This window comes from Rousettus aegyptiacus, unplaced genomic scaffold, assembly GCF_014176215.1.
Source record: "Rousettus aegyptiacus isolate mRouAeg1 unplaced genomic scaffold, mRouAeg1.p scaffold_m13_p_14, whole genome shotgun sequence".
Lineage (NCBI taxonomy): Eukaryota > Metazoa > Chordata > Mammalia > Chiroptera > Pteropodidae > Rousettus > Rousettus aegyptiacus.
In genome coordinates, this window is record NW_023416289.1 from 50,548,703 (window position 1) to 50,573,485 (window position 24,783).

The 24,783-nt window shown below is 43.7% G+C and overlaps 1 long non-coding RNA gene across 1 annotated transcript; it reads left to right on the forward strand.

Moving 5' to 3' along the window:
- On the forward strand, positions 1-24,300 carry LOC118611398. The gene is made up of 4 exons (XR_004954325.1): positions 1-140; positions 2,537-4,865; positions 16,439-17,967; positions 21,718-24,300. It is a non-coding gene; the product is annotated as an uncharacterized LOC118611398 (long non-coding RNA).
- Positions 24,301-24,783: the final 483 nt, after the last annotated feature.

Genomic DNA, 24,783 nt, shown 5'->3' on the forward strand with positions numbered 1-24,783 from the left:
GGAGCGCGTCCTCGGAGGCGCAGGCGGTGGTACCTGGCCAGGCGACGTGCTGCCCTCGGCGCGCTTCCTGTCAGCTTGGTACCTGTGCAGGAAAAGGCGTCACCGTGTGTCACGTTTCCTTGACCGGGAGCCGGTGACGGGTAGGGACGGAAGCTCTGAAAATACGCGAAGGGAGGGAAGGGCTGCCGCCAGAGCCCGTGGGGAGCCCGAGGCGACAGCATGCGCTGAGGAGCAGGCGCGAGCGGGTTCCGCCAGCGACGCTGCACCTTCGCTCCAGCCAGGGCGGGCCTCGGTAGCCACGGGCCCGGAGTCCGTTTTGCATGCGTTTCTCCCGAAACACACCCCTTCTCTGCTCCAGCTGAGGTCCTCAGTACCCAGCTCCCCCCGAGAGTCTGGGCCACGTCTTCTCGAGTGTTCGGCAAGTGTATACGGGCTGAATATCCAAAAAACGACTTGGAATGTGCACCCGTTTTTGTTAATACTGCCACCAGTCCACAGCATGGACGCATTGTCTGTATTTGACGGCATTTATTTTCTTTCTTGCGCCCATCAGTTGCCAAGTTTTGTCGGTTCTACCCCTGCAGTAATTCTGACACTCATCCGTTCTCCTTACCCGCTAATCAGAGTTCCCGTCGAAACGCAGTATCTTTCTCACTGATGCCCTTCCTCTAGCACCACTCCCCTATCAGCCCATCTTACGTGCAGCCACTATAGGAATAGTCATCCTCAAGCACAGTTCTGATCCAGAATCTTCACTGGCTCCCTGTTGCCTGTAGATTAAAGGCCAAATGTGTTAACTTGGATTCAAAACCCTAAATTTATTTTCTACTGTTCCCCTTCCATTCCTCCTTCACCCATAGCTCTAATAACTTCATGTATTCATTCAATTATTACCACTTTCTAACTTAGAACTAAAATTATTTAGGTACTAGTCCCCCCCCCTTCACTGTTAGACGACAAACAGACCTTTATCTGGTTCATTTCTACAACCTGGAGTGTGTAACAGTGCTTTGCATAAAGTAAGCACTCAGTAAATGTGTGTGGAATGAATGATGAAACTGTGACTGTTACAAGCCGTGTTTTAGAAACAGCCTAGCTGAAGTGCACAGGATAGTATGGATGGGCAGATATTGATGGTCTTGGGGTTGAGTAGTAAAGGTGAGAACAGAAGACCAAGGGTACAATAATTGAGTACTGCTATCCTTAGTACCTGAGTGAATGGTGGGAGAAAAGAATAAAGAGGAATCAGGAAAAACTTCAGTTCCTTAAGCCTGAACAGTTGAGTTGGTTTTAAAGCAAAAGTGAGCTCAGAGCTCAAAAAGATTTGTAGTATTCGAGATAATGAACTATCCAAAAGGAAAATTTTAGAGGGTTATTAGAAATACAGACCTAAAGCTAAAGAAAGAGAGGCTATGCCTAAATATGTAAATGTGTGAGTCATCCATAAAGCAAAAACAGTTTAAATAATCAGTGTATATGATTTTTCCACAGGAGAAAGTATTTATAGAGAAGAGCAGAAGGCCAGGGCCTGCACTTCCGAAATAACCATATTTAAGAGGCAGGAATAGGAAATATAAACTTGAAAAGGAGTTTGAAAAAATTCATGGGTAGCAATGTAACAACTGAAAAACTCAGAAAAATGCTTCTCCACCTGGTATTAGGTGAAAGGATATTTGGGAAAAGGAGGGTTATTTAAGGCCAGCTTGCTGGTTTTTCTTGTGACTTTATTAGGCATTATTCCTAGGTAATGAGGACTTACACAGGAAAGAGAATATTTCTTAAAGTTCATAAATGGCACTTGGGAGCTCCTAGGCTTCTGAGAGCTTCTGTGAAGAATTCTAGGTATTCCAGCCAATTTTCAAATGAAATCATTTTTGCCCATAGTGTTTTCTCATATTTGGATATTTTATCAGTTACATCTCACTTTCTGACATCATCAGGAAATAATCTGTTCCATGAGAAGATATTTTCCAGATAACTGGCACTTAGCATTTGTTTGTTTGTTTGTTTGTTTGTTTGTTTGTTTTGGTGTAATTTTATTTTTTTAATTTATTTTTTTTATGGTGACATTGGTTAATGAAATTCAATAAGTTTCAGCTGTACACTTTAACAGTAAGGCATATATATATTTGTAGTGTGTGTTCACCTTCCATAGTTAGATTTCTTTCTGTCATCACATATTTGACCCCCTTTTACCCTGTCTACCTCCCCTGATCCCCCTCCTGACACTTAGCCTTTAAACACCAAAATGTTTTCACTGGAACCACTTTTGATGGAAATGTACAAAAAATGTACTACTTCTCTGCCACAATCACAGTATATGAGCTATAATTTAATCTTTGACAACTAAAGGTCATTGTTTATAGCATCAATTATGATGTTCTGCCTGACAGTAATGTCCTTGGGTCTGTTGATACATATGGAAAAGATTGCCCTTTGTTAGTTGACTTTGCTGTCTCTGTTATTAATGTTATAGCTCTGTGTCTTATTGTCTAGCCACTTTATGAATTAACCTAATTTTACCTATAATTTTCAGCCTCACTCTGATCCAATAATCTAGACGCGGAACACACCAGCAGAAGTCCCTGGAGAATCCCGGCACCAGGAGAATCTTTGCTTTCAGAGGCCTCAAGTGAGTGACCTTGGACGATGACCATTTTAAAGATGATGAAACTGAGGCTCAAGAGGGCATATAATTTATTCAAGGGCACAGCTGGTAAGTGGCAGCAAGATTTGGATCAAGTCTGTGATATTCAAAAAGCCTTGTTTTTTCATCAGTTTTCTCCTTTTCATTTCCTACTCCACAACTTCACAAATCTTTAGCCACATTAAACAACTTTGTAGCTGCTAGGTAGACCAGACTCTTCCACTTTATTGTTGACATGGATCCCTGGAAGGCATGAAGTCTGCCCCCGCAGCCTCGACACCAGGAAGTGAACTTTACAAGGTACCTGTCTCCTTATGTTGCATCTCTTTAAAAAAATCTCTTGAATGTGCATCTTAGAGGCAGAATCCAAGTCATACGGCTCATCCCTAGCTAAAAGGCAGTAAGTTCTCTAACTCAGAACTAGAACTATAACCGTCAGGCATTCTTCATTTATTTAACAAATATTTTTTGAATATCTCTTAGATGGTAGGCACTATTATTGTCCCTGAAAATATCAATGAATATAAATAAAAGCCCCGCCCTCGTGGAACTGACATTCCAGTCGGGGAGATTGATAATAATAATAAAAAAAAAAGTGACTGAAGAATGCTGTTTTGTTTTTTATTTTAGTTTAGTTTCAGGTGTACAGCATAATAGGTATTTATTGTAAGGGCTCAGTAAATATTTGCTGTCATTAGTTCTGCATGAAAGAACATTAATTATAATAAGGTCAAAATACAGGGAAAAAAGAATGCTTTTAAGAATAATTAAGCAGGGCAGGGGGACAGAGCATAATGAGCTGCTACTTCGGATACTATCATCAGGGAGTGTATGAGTGTATAGTTTTATCTCAGCCCAGGTCCTTAGAAGGTAGAGTCCCTCATACATACCCTCCTATCAGAAAGTAAAAATTGAATACTTTCTTTATTTTTAACATCCATTTCCCTCTTAAGTGAGTAAAGGAAAGGCTCTCATTTCTGGGGCAAGGCAGATGTAGCTTAGTTTGTAGTTCCTAGACTGTGTCCAGTTGCAAAACTGAACTTCTGTGCCTATAGCTTGAGTTACAATCACAGACTCCAAAATTGTTTTTCTGCCTTTGTACTATGTTATTCAAAGCACCTCCCCATTTCCACCCCCAGCTCCCCACCCCACCCTATTCCATAAACACACTGACCGTCCTAACAGAGCCAAGCATATGGATGGAACGCAATAAAGTCCTAAATAAGAATTGAAATATGATAGCCTTCCACTTACTTTTTCTGATCTGGGCAAATGTCATTAAATTTCCCTGCCCTGATTTTATCTTCGCAAAATGGTTATAATAATTCTTGCTACTTCTCAGTTTCATAACATTATTGTAAGAATTAATTATTACATATATGAAGTGCGTGAGGGTCAAGTCAGGAAAGAGGCTATGTGAATGCTAATGATAATTAGAATTATTCTATGTTATGTAAAGCTTAGTCTCTAAGGAAACATTTCAAGTTATATGAAGCATTGGTTTAGGTTCACATCTGTATTCCTATGGCTTTAATTGCATGGAATCATTTTGATCAGAGATTACAAGTGTTCCACTTCAGTGTCATCCTCCCATGTAAGGAGTCCATTGTGTAAGGGACCGTTTTCGGGAGAGTACGGGAAGCAAGCCAACGCTAGTTACAAGTTTCTTTGCTGCCCAATTATTAGTATTTACCATAGAGGCCAGTTGATATCAGTGAAGAAAACAGAAGAAAGAAAGACGAGCCACCTTGGGGAAGAAAAAGCTGTGAATGGGCCTATTGGGTTTAGAACCAAAGTCTTCCCGTTCTAGAATCTAGGATTGTAATATTAAGGTACTTTTTCTCCTTTTTCCTAATGTTTGTTACATAAATAATGGCACAAACTATGTTTTCTTTTTTCTTTATTTTTTTTTTAAACTATATTTTTTAAGTGATTTGGACTCAAACCAACAATATCTGCCTATTTCTAGGCAGAGCCCATTCAAGGCTGAATGATGGCTCTAATCTTAATGTCCTTCTTCACTTTTTGTAGCTGCTTCATGCGCTCCATTGGCTAGCTCCAGTAATCTACTTCAGTGTTTTAGTCCTATCCACCTCTTCATCAGATATGTGCATTACACTGAGAATGGACCTTGAAAACGTACAGAGAGGCCAAGAGACTTCGCCAGAATTTACTCTCAGCCACTCCTTCCCCACTACTGCCATCTTCTGTCCTCCAGGTGATTTTCCAGAAATCTTTCTCATTGAAGTGATAATCATCACAGTTTGAGTGTTAAAAGCATTTTTTAAGCACTCAGAAACAAGTGGCATGAATAAGTAAGGATCATTACCTCACACTGAACTTTCTGCTGTCTTCCCATTTTAAGAGGGTAAATCCTCTGGGTTTCAGTCCAGGGTCTTGGCAAGCTTATTGTCTTTGGTGACAGGTAGCCTGTTTTGTGCATGTGTGAAGCCAGCCTTGCTGAGTAATGTGTCAAAAGAAAGGTACAAAAAACCCCATTGAAAGAGAGTTCAAATAATACAAACATCTTCAACATAAGTGAGTGTAACATAGGAAATAGGAAGAGCACCAGGCAGGGAGTCAAGATACTTGACTTACTCCCTGTGGGTTACTGTTGGAGAAGCTTATTGAGAGGACGTGACTGCCAGTTGACTCTCGAGGTGGACCCTAGCAATCTGCAGCTCTTAACATTGGAATGTAAGTTCTGCCCCAAATCCCCACAGCCAGAGCCATTTTCAAGAATATATCCTTGAGAGAGTAAGGTGTTGTTGAGACCAACTGGACTGAATATGTAACTGAACCCAGTTAAGGCCTCTGTGGTTGCCCAAGACAAGCCTTGTATGTAAGTTCTTGCTTGTTAAAAGCCTCCAGCTGCCAACCTGGAGTGTTCCACCTCTTTTTTCCATCTCTCCTTGCCCTCACTGTATGCAGGCCAATTTGCAAACCAGGAATTAATGAAAATCATCATCTTTCTGGGCCTTAGATTTTTCACCTAGTTTCTTATTTCACAGATAAAATTGAGGCTTCAGTGTCAATTCCCTTGATCTCCCTATCCTATACCTACAGTCTGACCTCTTTCTGCCCCTTTTCTCCTTTTGTCTTCTAGTGTTGCTGCTGTGAGCCTTGGGTCAGTGCATTCACTTTTCATCTTCTGCAGTTATTTTCTCTGTTTTCAACTCTCCCTCTTCACTGGCTTCTCCTGTTCTCCCACCCCCACCATGTAAGCTTGCTCAGGTTTCTCCAGTCTCAAAATAAAAGTGATACCCTGCCCTCAGTCCTGTGTCCTCCTCTAAATATCGTGGATCTCCTTTCCCCACGTGGGGAGTCTCTTACACAGAGCACTACACCTGCAGTATTATAGTGTTTCCCCCTCCCCCACTTCCTATTCACTGCAGTCAGGCTTCTGCCCCCAGACGTGCCACTGAAGCCACTCTGGCAAAGTTCACTAGGACAGAGTTGACTTAGGGCCAAATTCAACGACTGTCTAAAAATCTTCAGTTTATTTAATATGTATATAGCATTCCACACTCTTACTTTTTTCCCCTTAAACTTTCTTACTTTTTTTCTAAGTTTTTCATGATTCTTCTCTGCCCTGAATCACTGTTTCTTCTGTATCTCTATCTCTATCTCCTTGGCTGACTCCTCATTCCTCTGCTTGTCCCTAAATGTTGATGTCACGATGGCCTTGTCTGTACTTTCTTTATATTGCCTATGCAGACTCAGTCTCTTTTATGGCTTCAGCTTCCAGCTCTGTGCTAATGACTCGACAATAGATATGTCCAGCTTTTTATCATATCTGAGCTCTCCACTAGAAATTTTTATTTGAATGTCCAACAGGCAGCTCCAGCACATGTCTAAATGTGAGTTCATCTTTCTTCTTGAACCTATTCATCTGCCTCTTATCTCTATTTTTAGAGAATGCTTCCTCCTAGTTACCCACACCAGAAATCTCAGTCATCCTGGACTCCACCCTCTCCCATTCCACACACTGAGTCCCTCCCCAAGTGCTCTGGACTTCAGCTTCTGACCTGTATGTCCACTCTTAGTTCTGACTCATCCTCTCTCACACAGACGCTGGTGATAGCCTCTAACTGGTTTCTGTAGGCAGCTTTACTCCCCTCCAGAACCTTCTCTACCCTGCTGGTAGAATGTTCTTCTTTAATTATTATGAAACATACAGAAAAGAATTGAGAATAATTTAACCAGTTTGTGTGTATCTACCAGCCAGCTTAGAGTAGGTTCTTCCTAAAACACCTGATTATATCTGTCTTTCGATCTAGCCACCTTCCCATGGTTCTTAATTGCTTCTGGGATACACTCTAAGCTCGTCAGTATAGAATTACAGCCTATGAAGATTTAGTTCTGTCCTATCTGTTCAGCTTCATCTGTTGCCACTCGCCCTAACTAAATGCACAGTGGTATCAGAATGTTTCAAGTTCTTGGAAAACTTGATGTTCTGTATACATGATGTTCCTTCTGTTTGCATTGTCCTCTCCACTCTGGCCCACTTGGTAAATCTTAGCCTATTGTGTCATCTTCAGGTGGCCTTCCGTAATACACCCCCAACACGTTTTGTCCCTACCTCCAAGTAGAACTGATTATTTTTTCATTTATATCTTTTACATATGTATCTTTAACATATTTATCACATTGTATTCTAATTTGTTTACATCCGCCTAAATTATAAATTTCTTGAGGGTAAGGCTGTGTCTTTTACATCTTTGGCAATTAGCAAGAGTCTGACAACTGGATACATAGTTGGTGCTCAGGAAATGTTTATTGATGGGGCCCCTGCCTTCTCTCCAGTTTCATATTTGACTAATCTTTTCCCGCTTACTTCCTCTTCCACTCAGTAAACACTCAACCATATAGAAATGCACGGCATCTGTGTTCCCTGGACACCCCTTTATCATGGCACACATACCACTTTATTGAATCCAACAGTTTTCACGTCCATCTTTCCTGCTGGAGTGGAAGCGCCAGGAGTCCGGGGACATCTCATAATGTCTCTGCATCTTCAGTACCTGGCGCTGGGGCTGCCACACCCAAGGCAGTGAAGAAGCATTTGTGAATGTGTGAATGAAGGAGTCAGACTTGCTAATTTTTAAGTTCTCCAACTCCAAAACTGTATGATTTGAGATTCCAAAAATTGTGACATAATCTAGAAGTTTTCTTCCAGCAGATGATCAGAACAGTTGAAATACTAGTTCAAACAGTTGGCAAATATAAAGGTAAACATTTAAGAAAGTGAGTCAGATGAAGATGAATCCTCCAGAAGGACTGGGAACATTGGCAAACAGTGTTTCCAAGTTGTCACAGGCACCCCCTTTGTACCCAATGGTGGCTTCCATATGTTTCCTCCAATGACACATCTTGAGAACTTCTAAGAAAGGTGTTTGACAACCTCTCTATGACTAAACCCCTAATTGGTAGAAATGAGCTGAAAGCACAGTATTTCTCCATAGCAAAAATTACTTTTTTTTCTTTAGCATTTTACTCTGATTTGTTCTTTTTCATAAACTAAACACAAAGTTTAGTCATTTATTTAATACTTCTCTTCACATGGAATTCTGGAGAAAATCTTGATCTTAAGACTCTTTATTTTATAGGATTTGTTACCTTACTTATGTCCTCATCAGAGAAATGCCTATTCAAGCCCTCTGCCCCTTTTTAAATTGGATTGCTTGTTTTGGTGTTGAGTTGTATGAGTTCTTTATAAATTTTGCATATTACCCCTTACCAGATGTATCATTGGCAAATATCTTCTTCCATTCATTAGGTCGTCTTTTTGTTTTGTTAATGGTTTTGTTTGCTGTGCGAAAACTTTTTAGGTTGATGTAGTCCCATTCGTTTATTTTTTTCTTTTGTTTCCTTTGCCTGAGGCGACATTAGAAAAAAATATTACTGAGAACACTGTCAGAGAGTCTACCGCCTATGGTTCCTTCTAGGAGTTTTATGATTTCGGGTCTTCCATTTAAGTCTTTAATCCATTTTGAGTTTATCCTTGTATATGGTGTAAGAAGGTGGTCCCATTTCGTTTTTTTGCATTGTCTGTCCAGTTTTCCCAATACCATTGATTGAATAGACTGTCTTTACCCCATTACATATTCTTGTCTCCTTTGTCATAGATTAAATGACCATATAGGCGCTGGTTCACTTCTGGGCTCTCTATTCTGTTCCATTGATCTGTATCTGTGTTTATGCCAGTACCACACCATTTTGATTGCTATAGCCTTGCAGTATAGTTTGATAGGCAGTGCGATGCCTCCAACTTTGTTCTCCTTGCTTTCATATTAGACACTGCTCAGATCAGAAATTGGATTTTGTCAGGGTTCAAGTGACAGCCGAGACTCAGTTCATAGTTACATTTATTTGGTTTATTCCTGAAGCAGGAGGAAAGCAGTAAAAGGCATACAAATGATGCAGAGAGACTGAAAGGCTCCCTGATGCCTCTTTTGTATCTCATGGGGGTATACCCAAAGTCTGGTATGTCTTGAGATCCCACTCAAATTGAGATATCTACCAGGCCCAAAGCATATCGAATTGTGGCTTTATTGGTTAGCACCCAGAAACAACTTGTACCTTCATATAAAGCCATCATTCTGCTACTCAGGAGAAGGCTACATCGCCTGGGCCTGCTTTACACCTCCTAGGCCTTGAGATTTCTGTTTTGTGTGCAGAACCTGAAGCAATCTCCCCTTCCCTGTACTATACTGCAAGAACTAAGAATTTTCCATTTATGTCCACTGAGTACTTTCATGGGTAGGCCTGGCTGTGGCCTACTACAGACACACAGCATAAAATTACATTCTGTTGTAAAAATTGGAGTTCGCAATTTGTATTCTTATCCAGAGGGCCATCTCACCTTCAGGTAGAAATGCAAGAATTCCTGGATGGTTACAGCCCAAATTTTGTTAAAAGAGAAGTTCTAAGGGAGAAAGAATACAGATCCGTGATTGCCTGGGATTTGGGAGAGGGACTGGCTACAAATTAACCTGAAGAGTGTTTCGGGGGCAGTGGAAATAGTCTAAAACTGGACCGTTGTAGTGGTTGCACAACTCCATAAATTTGCTGAAAATCATGAATTGTACATTTACAATGGGTACATTTTATAGTATACGTATTACACAAGAGAGGGGTAAAAGAAGGAAGGAAGGGAGAAAAGGAAGGGGAGTGAAAGGAAAGCAAGAAAAGCAGCCGTGAATCTGCTTGACTACATGGCAGTCGCTTTGGCGAAACCCCAGGGTAACTGGCCACAGAGCACAGAAGAAAAGATTTGGGCCTAGAAAATGTTAAGGGCAGGAGCTGATGACTGCTTGGAAAGATGAGAGTCATAATATTAATCATGACTGTGGCAGAAACAGCCAGTTCCCCCAACCCCCATGTCAGTTCTCTTCTTCCACAGTAGAGGGAGGGTTTGGAGATACTGGCCCAGAACTGGACTGACTTCAGCAGAGTCAGAGATTACAATAAGAGCCATGGGTTCTTGCTTCCAAGAATCCTTTAAAATCTATTTGAATTTTAAAACAAATTCTCCACAGTTAGAGTTGTTTCATCTCAAGAGAAATGTCAGGGTAAGGCTGGCTAGCCATTCAGGCCAGGGTCTCTCAGTGCCACAATTACTAAAGTTCATTTGAAAAGGGCTTCAAAGTAGAAAACTTGATACCCTTAGTGGTCCTGCCTCCCCACCAGCTTCTGTCTGTCTGTCTGTGTCTCTCCACCTCCATCCACTGCCTCTGTCTCCTGCCTTTGACCACCACCTCCTCCCTCACCTGGATCAGAAGGACAGGAGTCACCAATGTTAGAAACAGGAACCATGCCCTAGTGTCCTGTAGAAGGTTGGGACAGCAGGAAAGAGCACATGAGCTTCCTCTGCCCTCCCCAAATGATCTTAATTACCTGTGCTCACGGGATGACCGAAAGCCCATGCCTGCACCGAAAACTCCCAGAAGTCAGAGTCGCTCATTACTAAGGTTTGGCTTATTTAACTAGGCGAGCTTACTGGTTTCTCAGTAAACCAGGTGCCAGTTTACTAATTTATAGCGAGAGATACAGCTTCCCTTTTGATGGACTACTTCCTTCCCCTCAGTGATCCAGGGTGTCCCTTTCCTGGTCTCTGGGTATCTGGGCGCTCCTACGGGCCATGGACTTTGGCTTTCTACTTCTGCATCCCTGGAGCAAAGTAGGCGTTGATAAATATTGGCCAAACTGAATTGAGTTTTGCCAGGGATAATATTTGTTTATCTTTAGCCATCTTTGGTCAAACAGGAGCTGGAGATGTTTTACCCCACATATCAGCTTTGTCACATGCTGTTTCTAATCCACAAGGATCCATACAAACACTGCATGGCAAAATTTATGAAGTGGACATTAGTTTGATCTCTCCCACCACACACATACAGCTGAGTTCATTAAAAGCAAAATTCATCTTAAAGGATTTACCTAGCAAGCTATCACTCTACTCTGTTTTCTGTTTTCTCTTTTCCTTTTACATTTGAAATGAATGCTGTAATGGATTTCACTATGCCACAGACAATAATAGCACACACAACTATAGACTGTCCACTGCCATTCCTGAAATAGACTCTTCAGTAGAAAGAACAACAGTGCTGTCATTTACTGAATTGTATGGGAAGCAAGGATCGGAACTGGGGACATAAAAAGACTTATGAGTCAGTGGAGTCCAATTTAGCTTTGATGGTAGTGCGTGGTGCATTATTTAGTCTATTTTCATGGAAAATTATATTGTTAGGGAACGAAGAGTCCTGTCCATTTGTCAGAGCCCTGGCTCTGATAAGGTCCCTGATGATAGGAACATCTTCTCAAACAGACCTCCCCTTCTTTCGAGCCCTCTCAAATCCCCTGCTGACCTGGACATCCCTAAAGGTCTCCAACCCCTCCTGACAGCCCTGTCCTCCCACTGCCCCAGGAAGGGAGTTTCTGGTCTGATGTCGAAGAGGCCTTGCTCAAAACCCTTGGCTGTCATGACACTCCTTTCACCAAGGTTACTGTGTTCAGGGCTCTACCCTTTACCTACTCTCTTTTTGTTCTCCATGCTCTTCGTATGAATTGTATCTGTTGCTGTGGCTTCCACCTCTACACTGGAGCCTTTGTCCCTCAGTTATGGCGGACAGCCCTGACTGGGTTTAGGCATCAGAATGATCTGCACAGGAATCCTCTTCCATCCCCCATCAGATATTCCTGGTCCCTTTTCATCCCGCTGCCTGTTCAGTTCAAGTCAACAAACACTTGTCACATGTGTTTGGCAGGCATCTTCTGTAGCTACTGAGGATACAGAGGTACTATTTTATTTGAATTTGCAGGGTTTTTATTTTTATTTTTACTACCCAGCAAATTGTTGCAATGCCTGAAGTCTTAGCCATCAGCTACTATTCACTTTCTATCCCTGCACCCTCCCTAAGATTATTCAGTAATACAGTTTCAGTTTAATAGAAATAATTTTCAAATATACATATCAGGTTCTAGCTGTCTTATATGTCTCATTTAGCATATGTACTTAGATGTTTCCTTGTCTCCTTAAAATAATAAAATCTGTGGTGGCTTTGGTTCCTAAAACGCAGAAGTGAATGTGGTGTATCAGTGCAATGCAGTTTTAAGCAGCTATCAGAAATGCTTACAAACAACCGTGAACATAATTTCTGCTCCTCTACACAATCTGAACTTTCCCCCAGTGGGAATCCTTTTCTAATCAGGGAAGAAGTAAGATAGGAAACACGCAATACGATCAATGATTTTGTAGAAGGAAATGTTGAAGAGAGCAGCAGTTTGCTGTGACCTTTGGCAGCGATGCCTAACTCATCCCCCAAGAGCTCTCAGAACCTTTCAGCTTAGTCTCTCTTTTCCTTTCCAAGTGCCTGGCCATGAAAAGAGCTGAGATTATGATCAGCCTTGAAGCCAAGGCCTTTCATTTGTCTTCCCCCTATCCCTGCCCCTTATCAAAAGAAAGTACTTTTTAGACTCTGAGCTGGCTGGGAAAAGGGCCGTATTTTATACATTGCTGTAACCCCAAAGCCCTTACCAGTGTCTGAAGCAGTCTGAAATAATGGAATACTATGCAGCCCTAAGAAGAAGGGAGCTCTCTTTGTTCTGTAATAGAATGAACTCCAAGATAAGGTAAGTGAAAAAAGGCCAACTGCAAAACTGTGTATATAGAGTAATACCAGCATTTGGGTAAAAAAGGAGGAAAGGAAGCTTTAATCTCTGAAAGGACGTGTAAGAAACTGGCTGCCTCTGGAAAGGGAACTGTGTGCCGGAGAAGAGAGGAAGCGGGGGAGCTTTTCATTGCAAACCCTTTTATACCTGTTGAATGTTTTAGTGATAAAAATAAATTTAAATTATATGTGTGTGTGTGTGTGTGTGTGTGTGTGTGTGTGTGTGTGTGTGTAATGTTGAATTTATTCAAAATATCCAGAATAGGTACATCTGTAGAGACAGACAGCAGACTAGTGGTAGTCAGGGCCCAGGAAGAAAGGGAATGGGGTGTGACTGCTTAAGTGGGCATGGGGTTTCCTTTTGGGGTGATAAAAATATTCTGGAACAGACTAGTGATGATGGTTGCACAACATTCTGAATTGTACACTCTTTTGTTTTTTATTGAGATATAGTTGACATATAATGTGTACTTTAAAATGGTGAATTTGGTGTTATGTGAATTTTACATCATAATATCCTTTTTTGAGTTGACTTGTTGCTTTGTGGTTTTAAAGAAACCGAACTCCTTTTCCCAGAACTGACCTGTTGAGTTCATTGTTCACCATAATAGATCTCAAAGAAGTTAATTTTCTTATCCGAAGGTGACTGAAGTAGGACAAGGTGTAATTAAAGTTCAGTTCCTGCTCACGTGCTTTCTAGATTGCTTCTGAGGAGGTCCTTTGCCTGTTGTGGCCACATGGCTGTGTGGCAGCAGATGTCAGTCATGAAATGCAAGTGAGATGCTTGACACCCTAATTTGAGAGGCCGTTGTTTGGTGCTGGAACTTACCAGCAAGAACCTTGCCATTCTCCTTCTTGGTCATTAGTTTCTTAACTTTTCCCTGTCTGTGTCTAACACAGTTCTGGATGACCCTCCTTCTCCCTCTGGAGACTCCTTAGTAAATTTACCTTTTCCACACTGACCAGACCAGTATCATAGAGGGGCAGAGTGATGTGGTCACTAGGGCATCAGGTTACAGCTCACACCGTCTTAAAGGAAATGGTAAGGTTCAGCTCTTTTTTTCCTCCTCCCCTTCTTTCTCTGTTTCTGTGTTTATAATGCATTCGTTGACCCAGTACATATTCTTATATAACCTGTTATGGGTTGACTTGATTCTTTTATTTTCCTCTTTCTCTGAATTTTGGTGGACTTTCCCCTTCATCCTGGGCCCATTGCCCTGGCATGTATCTCCATATTGCCTCCCAGATACTCTGAGCTTTAGCATAATGTCTCTCTACAATTTATTCTTACTCTTTTCCTTTGCCTCTCACTTCTACCTACTCCCAAGGCCATGCGTGCTGCACCTCCTAACGTGACCACTAGTTTATATGATGGGAAACCAAGCTCAGTGGACTGGAGGAGCCGCCTTCTTCAGGACACAATGCCTCTTGTGCTTGACAATACACAATGGCTCAGTGGGCATCTTTAACCAGTCCTCACCACAGCCTTCCCCAGGAGGTACTGATACTGCCCATGTTACGATGGGAAACTCGAGGCGCAGGAAAGTTAGATAACATGTCTAAAGTTAGCCAGTGGGGGAGCCCACGTCAGAATCCAGGCAGCCTGCTCATTTAATGGCTGTGCTCTACCGCTTTACTGTAGTGATTTTTGTGGTTACAGAGAACAGTGCCTCAGAGGGAGGTGATATTCACCTGAGAGCCAGCAAAGTAGTGACTGCTTGTTTCTTATGGGTGCAGTTGGCTCTGGGTAATAGTATTCTTTATTTCAGCATTTCCTAAAATGTGTCCTGTGGAAAACTACTTAAGTTTTCATTGCTAGTAAATACGTTTAATTTAGAAAATATAGTACATTGTATTCACTTCTTAGAGTTTCCCAGGTGTGCATGGGCATATTAGAGGTTCTTTAAAAAAATAGTAAAGCAACCCATTTCACTTTGCTTAGCCCAATATTTCTCAAATCTGTGGAGTATGGTAACTTTCCCTGCTACATAAACCTGTTGACATCCCTCAGAAACACCACTTTATACAAACTTTCTGGAGTAAAGATAAGTAAGCAGCCATTTCAGAAATTGTATTTTAATTAAAGCAAAGCCTTACTGGCTTTATTACAAGGAAGGCACTAAGTGTCTAGCCTGTTTTGCTGTAGCCCACTCTGATCCATCGTACCCTAGGTAGCTGTTGGGAGGGGTTAGACGTGTCAACGATTTTGCTGTATGAAAACATGGAGTTTATTGGAGCAACCTGGATGTGGGGGGAAAAATACAGAAAAAAAAGGAAGAAAAGCAAGCCTCCTAGCCTCTATTCAGCCGGTTTGTATCAGAAGGGCCCCCAGGTGAAATTTCAGCTCCCATCGAGGACTGAGTATCTAGTGTCTGCTTTTGTAAACACATATCACAGAGTTGGTAGGCAGAAGCTTCCCAGCTTCTTTCCATACAAAGACCCAGCTGGATCTAAAGGTGGAATATGATGTCACCAACTATCTATAGATATTCCTTAATTAATACCTGGCCAATGAGTACCTGGTTCTTTTGTTCTAAATTGGGCCTACATCTCATTGTCATCCATCAACTGTGGGGAACCAAGCCAGGGGGCAGGGCTGCCAGAACCTGGGATCATCCGAGGCCTTCAGCAGTAGAGGCAGAAGTAAGAGGCTGTATATAGCCCTGTTTAGGGGGTGTTGGGGGAGGAAGGGCCACGTGTGCAGAGGCAGCAGGCCCAGGGGAGTCTTGCGTTCGGGAAGACAGCCCAGTGATCTGACTAGCTCCTGGGAGAATGAAGTCAGTCTGGCTGGGAGCCTTTGTCTGCACAGCCCCAGGTGGCTAGGTTGGCCCCACCTTGTTGATGGAACGCTCTAGTTCCTTCTTTCTCAATGTTGTTTTTCATAAGACTCACTTTAGGCACTCACTACACATGCAGGCTCCCTTGCCCACCCCAGAAGGACCGTCTCGGCCTGTGTGATAAATGCCCTGCATCTATGTGATGAGGCAGGTTTGGGGAAGCTCTGCCCTGGTCATTCTCGGTGTCTTAGTAGGAACAGGCTCTGTTCACTCCTCCAAGTGCTTTGGTTTCTTGTCAGTTTGTTATTTTTTGCCTGACATGGGCTCTGTGAGAATCTCATGTCTCAGAAGAGACAAGGGCCCCCTCACCCCCACCCATCTTCCCCATCGTGGTCTTCAGGGCTCTGGACTCTTGGCCCCTCCAGCCAAGGCCAGGTCATAGTCAGATGCTGGGCCCCAGATAAAATAAGTGGATATATGTTTTCTCCTTATTGGGGGGTCAGCCTTCCCCGTCTTGTTGTAATAAGTAATTTTAGAAGAGGCAGTTTGGTGGGCTGATGGTGCCCATTTGCTCCCTTTCACATTAAACCTCTTATCTGCTCTAATTAGCCAAGAGTATTTATAGAGCACATACTATGTACAGAATAAGCAATAAAAAGTAAATTAAACGTGTCCCTACTTTCTGGGCATTGCGTAACTTGTTTGGATTTGGGATAACAAAAAAGTTTTGGATAGTGGTGATGGTTGCACAACAGTGTGAATGTGCTTAATTCTACTGAACTGTACACTTAAAAATGATTAAAATGGTAAATTTTGTGTTGTGTGTATTTTTCCACAATTAGGGAAAAAAACCAACTTGTTCAGGAGAATATGTACCCAAAAACCAACAGAGGAAAGACATTTACAAAGTGATAAACCAGCAAAGGTAAAGAAGCACATGAACTTAGAGGGATGTGTGAGTGAAGTAAACCAAACACCTAGACAGCTTTTGTGCCAGTTTTGAAGGAGGTAAGAATTGGTAGATTGGAGAATTACGCCAATGAAAGTGATGGCATGTATGAAGACAACAATGATCATGTGTAATAGAAAGCAGATTTCTAAAGGGACGAATCAGCAGAAGAGGCAGCCCTCACACTGTCAACTGGCCTGTGTGCAGGAGTGCCTGCCAGGGGGAAATGAGGGATGAGGAATCTCAAAATGGTGAGGGGAAGTCTCCCTGGGGTGGGTGGTAATGGTGAGGCCTCTTGCTTTGAGTGGAGCAGAGAGGTATTGTCTTGATTCAAAGTGATCTTCTGCTAACTCTTCTGGTATTATAACTGAAATTACAGAAGGAAACTACTAGAGACCCCCAAGGAGCGAGCTGCTGGAGATGGTTAGAAATGGCCCAAACAGGTGGGCTAACTGCCAGATCTGCTCTGTACGGGAGCTGGGAAGGAGCTGGAGGTGGCTTTGGAGCAGCCTAGGCAAGGGCTTTGTGGAACAGACAGCCCAAAACCCAGCAGGCAGCTGGTGTGAGACAGGTAGCTTTCAGGAAAGGTGTTACCTGCCACAAGGACCCCAGATTTGCAGGGGGACCTCACTTAGAACGACTGGTAGATCAGCCAAGCTTTATTGGAGGCAGAGATGCTAGGAAGCAGAGTCACCACGGCCTCCCAGATGGGGCTGGGGAAGGAGTGGGAGTGGGGCTGTGTGCCTGATAAACTTACCATGCAAGCCCAGCCATCTGGGGCGAGTCTGGCACTTAGTAGGCGTTCAGTAAATATTTGCTACATTAAAATGAGTTGAAAACCCACTCGATTCTATTTTGTGTGATTTTGTTTGTTTGTTTTTGTTTTGTTCTTAGTTTTCTGGTAAAGAATTATTTCCTTTTTTTAAAAAAATGTATTTGATTTAGCTAAATCAAGCCACATCTAGAACAGAATGACTGACTCCCTGGGTGCTAATGACCATTCTTTCATCCTCATGGGCTTCCTTTGCTTCCCTGATGAGTTCGACTGTGCCTTCCTCAGTCCTACCTCTGCTCCTTCAACATGCTCTTTCTGGGTCCAGATACTGTCTTGCTCCCTTGCAAGCTGCATACTTGCCGTATCTAATTACTGGGCATCTCCTCTTGTTTGTTCCTCAGATTCCTGCATCTCAGCATTCCAAAATTGCACTCCTCATCTCTCTTGTGTGGTTTGCTGCTGCCCCTCTTCCTCCAGGATGCCATATATCCTTAAGAGGCATCACCATCTGCTCAACATCTCCAGCTGGAAACCTCAGTGCCACACATGACTCCACCATCTTCTTAACTCATCCTCAGTCTTGTTGAGTCTGCCTCAGACATGGCTCTGGAATCTCACCTCACCTCTGTGAGGCTGCCCCGTCCCAGGTACTCCAGAAACACAGGCACCTATCTGTTCTGCTGCTGCTGCCAGTCAGAGACAGTGAATCCATATAACCCCAGTCCCTCTCAGAGAGAGTTAACAGGCCTTAGAATTATTTCCTTCTGCCCTGTGCTCAAAGGAGATACTGCACCTCCTTGGCCCCATAAGGACGTGGGTGTCTTAGTTCCCCACCAGAGCCCTAAGTCTTAAAGTTCAGCCGTGAGCCAGGCTGTGTTCCTTTTTGGTCCTACCAGTTCCCAAACTCTGGGGCTCTGGGGCTCACATCCACTTGTCTTTGGGAACCATGAGGCTTAGAGCAGTGGTTCTCAACCTTAGCCATATGTTGGAATTACCTGGGGCATTCAAAGGCTTACTGATGCCTGGGCACCAGCCAGACCGGTTAAATTGTTCTCTCTGGAGGTGGGGCCCTGGCATTTTGTCAAGGCTTCCTAAGTGATTTTAATCTTCAGTCAAGGTGGAGAATGACTGAGTCAAAGCATGTGTTTCCACTCAGATTCTCAGAATCATGCCTACTCCCCAGCTCTCCAAGTACAGACTGGCCTTTTCGGGTTGTCCAGGAAGAGCTTAATTTGGAATGACTCTGCTAGGTCCTCGACCATCTATCATCCAAAAATTCATTCATCTCGTCTGGACCAGGCACAGGGAAACAAACCTAACTACATGCTCGAAGTGGGCATCTGTCATTTGGAGCACCACCCCATATCTGCATACTTTGATTTTCCCAGCCCTTTATTTTCCTCTGGGTTCTGTTCCCGTCCTACTCTCAGACCATGGCCCTCAGTGAGAAGCCACCTCCACCCCTCACTCCAGGGTCACATGTGACCCAGACTAGGCCAGTCGGGGCATTCCATCGCCCTGACTACAATGTGTGGCTCGGGGACAGACATCTAAGGCAGGACAGTCAGACACAGTGCAACTCAGTTCTGGGTTTGAACTTTTGGGAATTTGCTCATTTCTTGCCAAATAGGAATGTGAGCCTAGAGCCAAGAAGAGAGCTTGTCTGAGTATGGAGCACAAAGAGGGCGAGAAAAATCCAGGGAGGGACCCTGCCCCCTGAAGATCACTGTCTAATGGAGGAGACTCACCAGTTGACACATCCTAAAGGAGCAGGATGGTGATGACCCATGTGCTAGCTCAGGGCAGCAGAACAGCATAACCTAGATGTCTCCAGGGCAGTGGCAGCTGGCTGGGCTGCCCACAAGCCCATTTTCAGTTTTGCCTCATAGTTCTGCTGAGAGGCAACAGGGAGGTCCAGCCCCTCCTCAAGATTATGGGATCGTTTGATGATCAACCCCTCCGACTAGCAGCTGAAGCTTCCCAGGACCCTGTAAAGCAGAGGCTCCCTGGCTCCCCCATCCTACTTCAGGCTCCCATCCCTTCCTGGAGGGTGACCGACACTGCCTCCTTCCTGGTCTTGGCTGAAACTTGTCTTGCTTAGACCCTCCTAACTGACTTCTCCTGCCCCCAGTCTCTGCCTCTCTAGACCATTTTCCCCACTGCTGCTGCACAATGGAAGATGCTGATCTGATCATGCCAGCTTCCTACTTCAGAACTTCCGCTCGCTCCCTGTGGCCCTCAGAATCAAGTCTGAACTGTAGTTCCAACTCACCCATCATGCCTGGCCACTTCCCACTGCACATTGCCGAGCCAACCCCATGGACGTTCCCGTCACCCTCTTTTTTAGTCAAGCCCTTTCATGCTCCATGCCTTAGCAAGTGCTGGTCTGTCTGCAAGAATTGGCCTTCTCTCCCATAACTCCTTTAAGATCCCGCTTTTTGAAGCCTTCTCCAGGCAGCCTCAGTATCTCGTGGAATTTTCTTCATACCCCAGTTACATTATATTTTGCTGATTAGGCTGTTTGAAGACATAGACTGGCTCAGAAGAGGTACTCAGTTAAGGTTAAATGAATGTGTTGTGGCCGCCGGCCCCTGAAAGACACACGGACCACCAGAACTCAGTGAGTTATAGAAAACACTCTTTATTCAGTCAGCTGGGTCTGCCAGGGATACACAGACCCCAAATTAAGCAGCTCTGAAATGTAGAGGTACAGGGTTTTTAAGCCCAAAATCCTATTTATTCTGTCTAAACACAAAGGTCTCTCCTTCTTCTATTCATTACCTGTCAACTCACGTGTCAGGTGCGTAAGTGGGGTTACAGAAGCAGAAAGCTTATTGTTAGAATGTTATGTTCCTATGGGTGACAGCCTGTGTTCCCATAGACATAGCCATGTTCCCATGGACATAGCCAAGCAGTACTTCTCCTGCAAGTAATAAATTTCTAGCAGTCATTTTTCAGCCATTACAAATGGGTGAAGATTGTCAGAATCCCCAGTGGTATCTGGGACAAACTTGGAAAACCCTGAATGCTAGCCACTGTTTTCCATTTATAGCTTACCTTTCTGAGGGCTGGTCCTAGATTGAAAACAGAAGGGGCTGGGGCTAGGGGTCCCTTATTGATCTAGTGTCATCTTAAAGAGATGCCTCATATTCTACCCTCAGGTGCTCTGAAGCTGTGGAGTGCTTTGGACACAGGTTAGCAAAGTGGTACTGAGCAGAAAATGCGTAAGCTGTTTCCATGCAGTTTCAGAATACTCAGGCCACTACTAAAGTTTAAAATGTTGACTATAACTGCCATTATAACAGTATTCATTCAGTTATAGTAAAGAATGGAAATCTCACCCCGTTTTTACCATTCTAGCCAGTAATTATAATAATACTTATGGTATTGGGAATGTACTGTACCAGGGATGGAGCTAAGCACTTCACTCAATCTTCCTAACAGTCCCACAAGGGACCCACACTTCACAGAGGAGAGAACTGAGGCTCAGAGGGGTTAAAAGCTTGCCAGGTGTCATAGAGATAGTGACAGAGCCGGGACATAGCCTAGGCCTGAGTCCAGTGTTTCTACTTTTATATCATGATACACATGCAGTTTACCACCAGGTCCTGCTGAGTCTGCTTCCAGTGTGTATCTCTAATCTGTAATCCACTTCTCTTCATCTCTGCTCTTCATCTTTTGTCTAGGCTCCTGCTAGAGCCTCTTAACTGGTCTGCATACTTTTATCTTTGTCTTCTTCTTCTGTCTTTTCCTTCCAGGAGCCACAATGATCTTCAAAAAATGTAAGCCAGATCATGGCATTCCCCAACCTGTCAGGCAGTGCATTTGGATAAATCCCAGATCCTGAACCCAGCCTCAGGGCCCCGCATACCTCTCCCACCCCATCCTGTGCCTTGCTAAACTCACCACATTCTAACCACACTAACCTTCTTTCAGATCCTCAAAACCAGCCGATTCTCTGCCACCTCAGACGTTCTCACAGCCTCCTCTGCCTGGGACCTCTCCCTTCCATGCCATTCCTGGCGAACACCTCTTTGTTCTTCAGGCCTCTTCTTAGGTGCCTCTTCAAAGAGGCCACTCCTGAGGACCCCTCTCAGCCAAAATTAGACCCTTTTGTTGACACAGATCACAGTTTATAGATTTGTGTGATTATTGGATTAACAGCTTCCACCCAATCTCATAGCTCCATGATGGAAGAACTGTGGGTGTTTTTTTTCCTAATCACTATTCCTAATATCCAGTACAGTACCAGATACATAGTAGGTGATCACTAATTGTTAAAAAAATAAAAATTTTCTGTGTTACTGTATAGTATTCACAAATATAGTCTAATAGCTATATAATATTTGACAGTTATCCACTTAATAGCTTTAATAAGACATTTGTTTCATATGCAGTTGAAAGAACTGAACTCTTACGGAAGGAAGAAAAAGATGTTCAAAGTCCCTGGATCAGCAGTGTCAGAATATGAACACACTAACAATTATATCACACATATACATGGTGAGCCTCATTTTGCTCTTGAAAGAAAAAAATATACAGATTACAGGTTTTGAAATCAATTTAGTGGGTTGTGAGCAGCACTGCTTTTAAAAATAGAGTGAAAAATGTCAGAACGCTTTGCAGGCAAGAGGATAAGAATTGTTTTGTATAACCTTCACTTATATATAACTTCTGTTTCCATTTTATGTAGCTATAACTGTAGGTAAAGTTGAAGTCTAAACTGGGTTGCGGTATAAAATGTATTTCTCACCGTGGGTTGCAGTTAAAAGAAAATTGAAAAGCACGGATTTCAATGGTTAGCTTTGGAGTCAGGCAAACATTTTCAAGCCCCAGGTGTCACCTGATGAGTTACCTGTTCAGGATTCCACCTGCTCACCTTTCTGACATGGCCAGTGACTGGATTGCTTGGAGGACTAGTAGACAGGAGACTCCCAGGACTACTTCCCCCCACCACAAAAAAAGTTAGCAGTTATTATTATTATATAGCTGTGGTTTGGAGGGTCTGCTTTCTTTTTTAATAAACTTTTTATTTTAGACAAATTTTAGATTTACAGAAAAGTTGCAAGAATAGAGTTCACATGTACTCCCTGCCTCCCCACGGTTTCCCCCACCGTTTACATCTTACATCACCACACAACATGTGATATAAGACTTTATGTACACTTCACCAGCTTTTCCTCTTTCTCTTCCAGGATCTAATCCAGGATCTTACGTGCATTTTATCTTCACATCTCCTTAGTATCTTCTGGTCTGTGATAGTTTCTCAGTCTTTCCTCGTTTTACGTGACCTTGATAGTTTGGAGAAGTACTGGTCAGGCATTTTGTAGAACATTCCTCAATGTGGATTTTTGTTTGGTCTGTTTCTCACAATTAGACTGGGGTTATGGGTTTAGGGACAAAATATCACACAGGCAAAGTACACATCTCATCACATGCTGTCAGAGGGTACGTGATATCAACATGGCTTATCTCTGGTGACCACTTGGTCAAGGTGTCCTCCAGGTTTCTCCACTGTAAGGTTATGATTTTTCCCATTCTGTATTCTTTGGAAGAGAATCACTAAGACACTAAGGCCAGCCTGCTCTTAAGGGGGTGAGGGGCTTGAGAGTATTAAATTCTACTTCCTGGAGTGGGGACTGTCTACACATATTTGAAATACTTCTGCAGGAAAGATTTTTCTTGTCCACTATGTGTGTATGTAGTAATTTATGTCAGTATGGAGTCCTGTATATTTATTTCATAGTTTGCATTATAATCCTGTACAGTGTTACATATTCTGTGGCTCACATTTTCCAGCTTTGGCCATGGGGAGCCCTTTCATTGCCTTCAGCATCCCTTTGATGTGCCCTCACGCTGTCGTTTTTTTTTTTGAGCAGTGCCTTGCTTTCTGGTACTACAAGCTGCTCTAGGCTCCACTTGTATTTTCCCTGCCCCAGACTGAAATCAGCCATTTCTCCAGGAGCCAGCTTTTGAGAGACAAGGAGCAGAGATATGGAGTCACCCTTGTTGGCACAGAGGATGCACAGTGCCTTCCTGCCCGGGGCGCTTGGGAAAATCATTTGGCAACACAGAGGAAGGGCACATGTGGAGTTGCTCTCTGTCTCCTTCGTTTCTCAGGCTCAGACTGCTCTCTGGTGAGCCTCCCACGGTTATCTAATCTGCCCCAGTGAGAGTGCAGAATGTTCTCCAGACCCACTGGCCATACCTGGCAGTCAGATTCTGGGAGCCTCGGCCGCCCACACAGAACAGCAGGAATCTCAAGTCCCTGAGCTGGTGCTGGTTAGGGTCTGGCCACCCAGACTCTGGGGGCATCTCTGGGCTGCTCGTCTTCAACTCTGGATCTGTCCAAACACTGATGTTTATTTTCCTAAGGCTGCTGTTTCAAATTTGGCTTCCACCCCACCTCCACTCTCTCATGTGTGTTCAGTAGGTGTCCTTGCTTCCTTTAGAAAAAGTAGCCTCCCAGGCAAGTTCCCTCGATCTCACTTACACCCCCTGCTAGACCTTTTTCCCCTCTCCAAAGCTCACTTCTCCACTTTCCCCAAGACCACCCCTTCTTTCCCACATCTTTAGTCTTGCCCGCCTCACTGCCTTCTCTAGGACACTCAAGTCTTGACCTAAAAAGACCCTCCTTGGCCTTGCCTCAACCCCCAGCCAGCACGGAATCTCTCTCCCCTTCACTTTGGGCCTCTTGAAGGAAAAGACTTCACCATCATCTCCTTTGACAACTGGGAGATTTTCCACAGAAAAAGGGTGACTATTGGCTTTGATGGAAGGGAGGCACTGAAGAGAGTTAAATGGCCTCTCTGTGGGAGTGACTCCACATTGATGACATGCTGGTAAGGACTACCCCGGATACTTAGACAAGGTTCTGGGTGTCTGGGAAAGCCCCCAGGCCAGAGCAGTAGAGGCTGCTCCCCACAGGGCACAGGGGACACCCATTTCCAAATCTTGTCTGATCAGCCCTTTTCCTCCCCTCACCCCATAGTGAGAGCCTTAACCAGAGAGTGCCAGCATTTAGCCTCACATGGACTCACACCTTCAGCATCGCCCTGCTTTCCACGGACTGTGTGAAGCAGCCCAGTGACTCACCAGCCTCACCTGTTTGGCCTCACTGCATCTTCCCAAGGTAACACGGGTGTGCCCTTTCCATCAGTGGAGCAGAGGAAACTCCCACTCATGGTTTGGACACAGCTTGCCCCCATTGCACTATGAATCTGTCTTCTGGTACTCTACTCCCGCATCTGCCATTTATTCACTTTCTGATGACCTCACCCTTGATGCTTCAAGAACACCTGTCTTCTCGCACCTGCCCCAGCCGTGGTCTTTGGAGTTCCACTTGTGATTGATAAGTTTTCTCTAGTACCAAGTGCTTATCCAGCCCTGGCTCTAAACTTGAGCGGTGACGTGCTCGCTCCAGGTGCTGGGTCAATTTTGTGTGTCTACGGCCTGGCCTATTG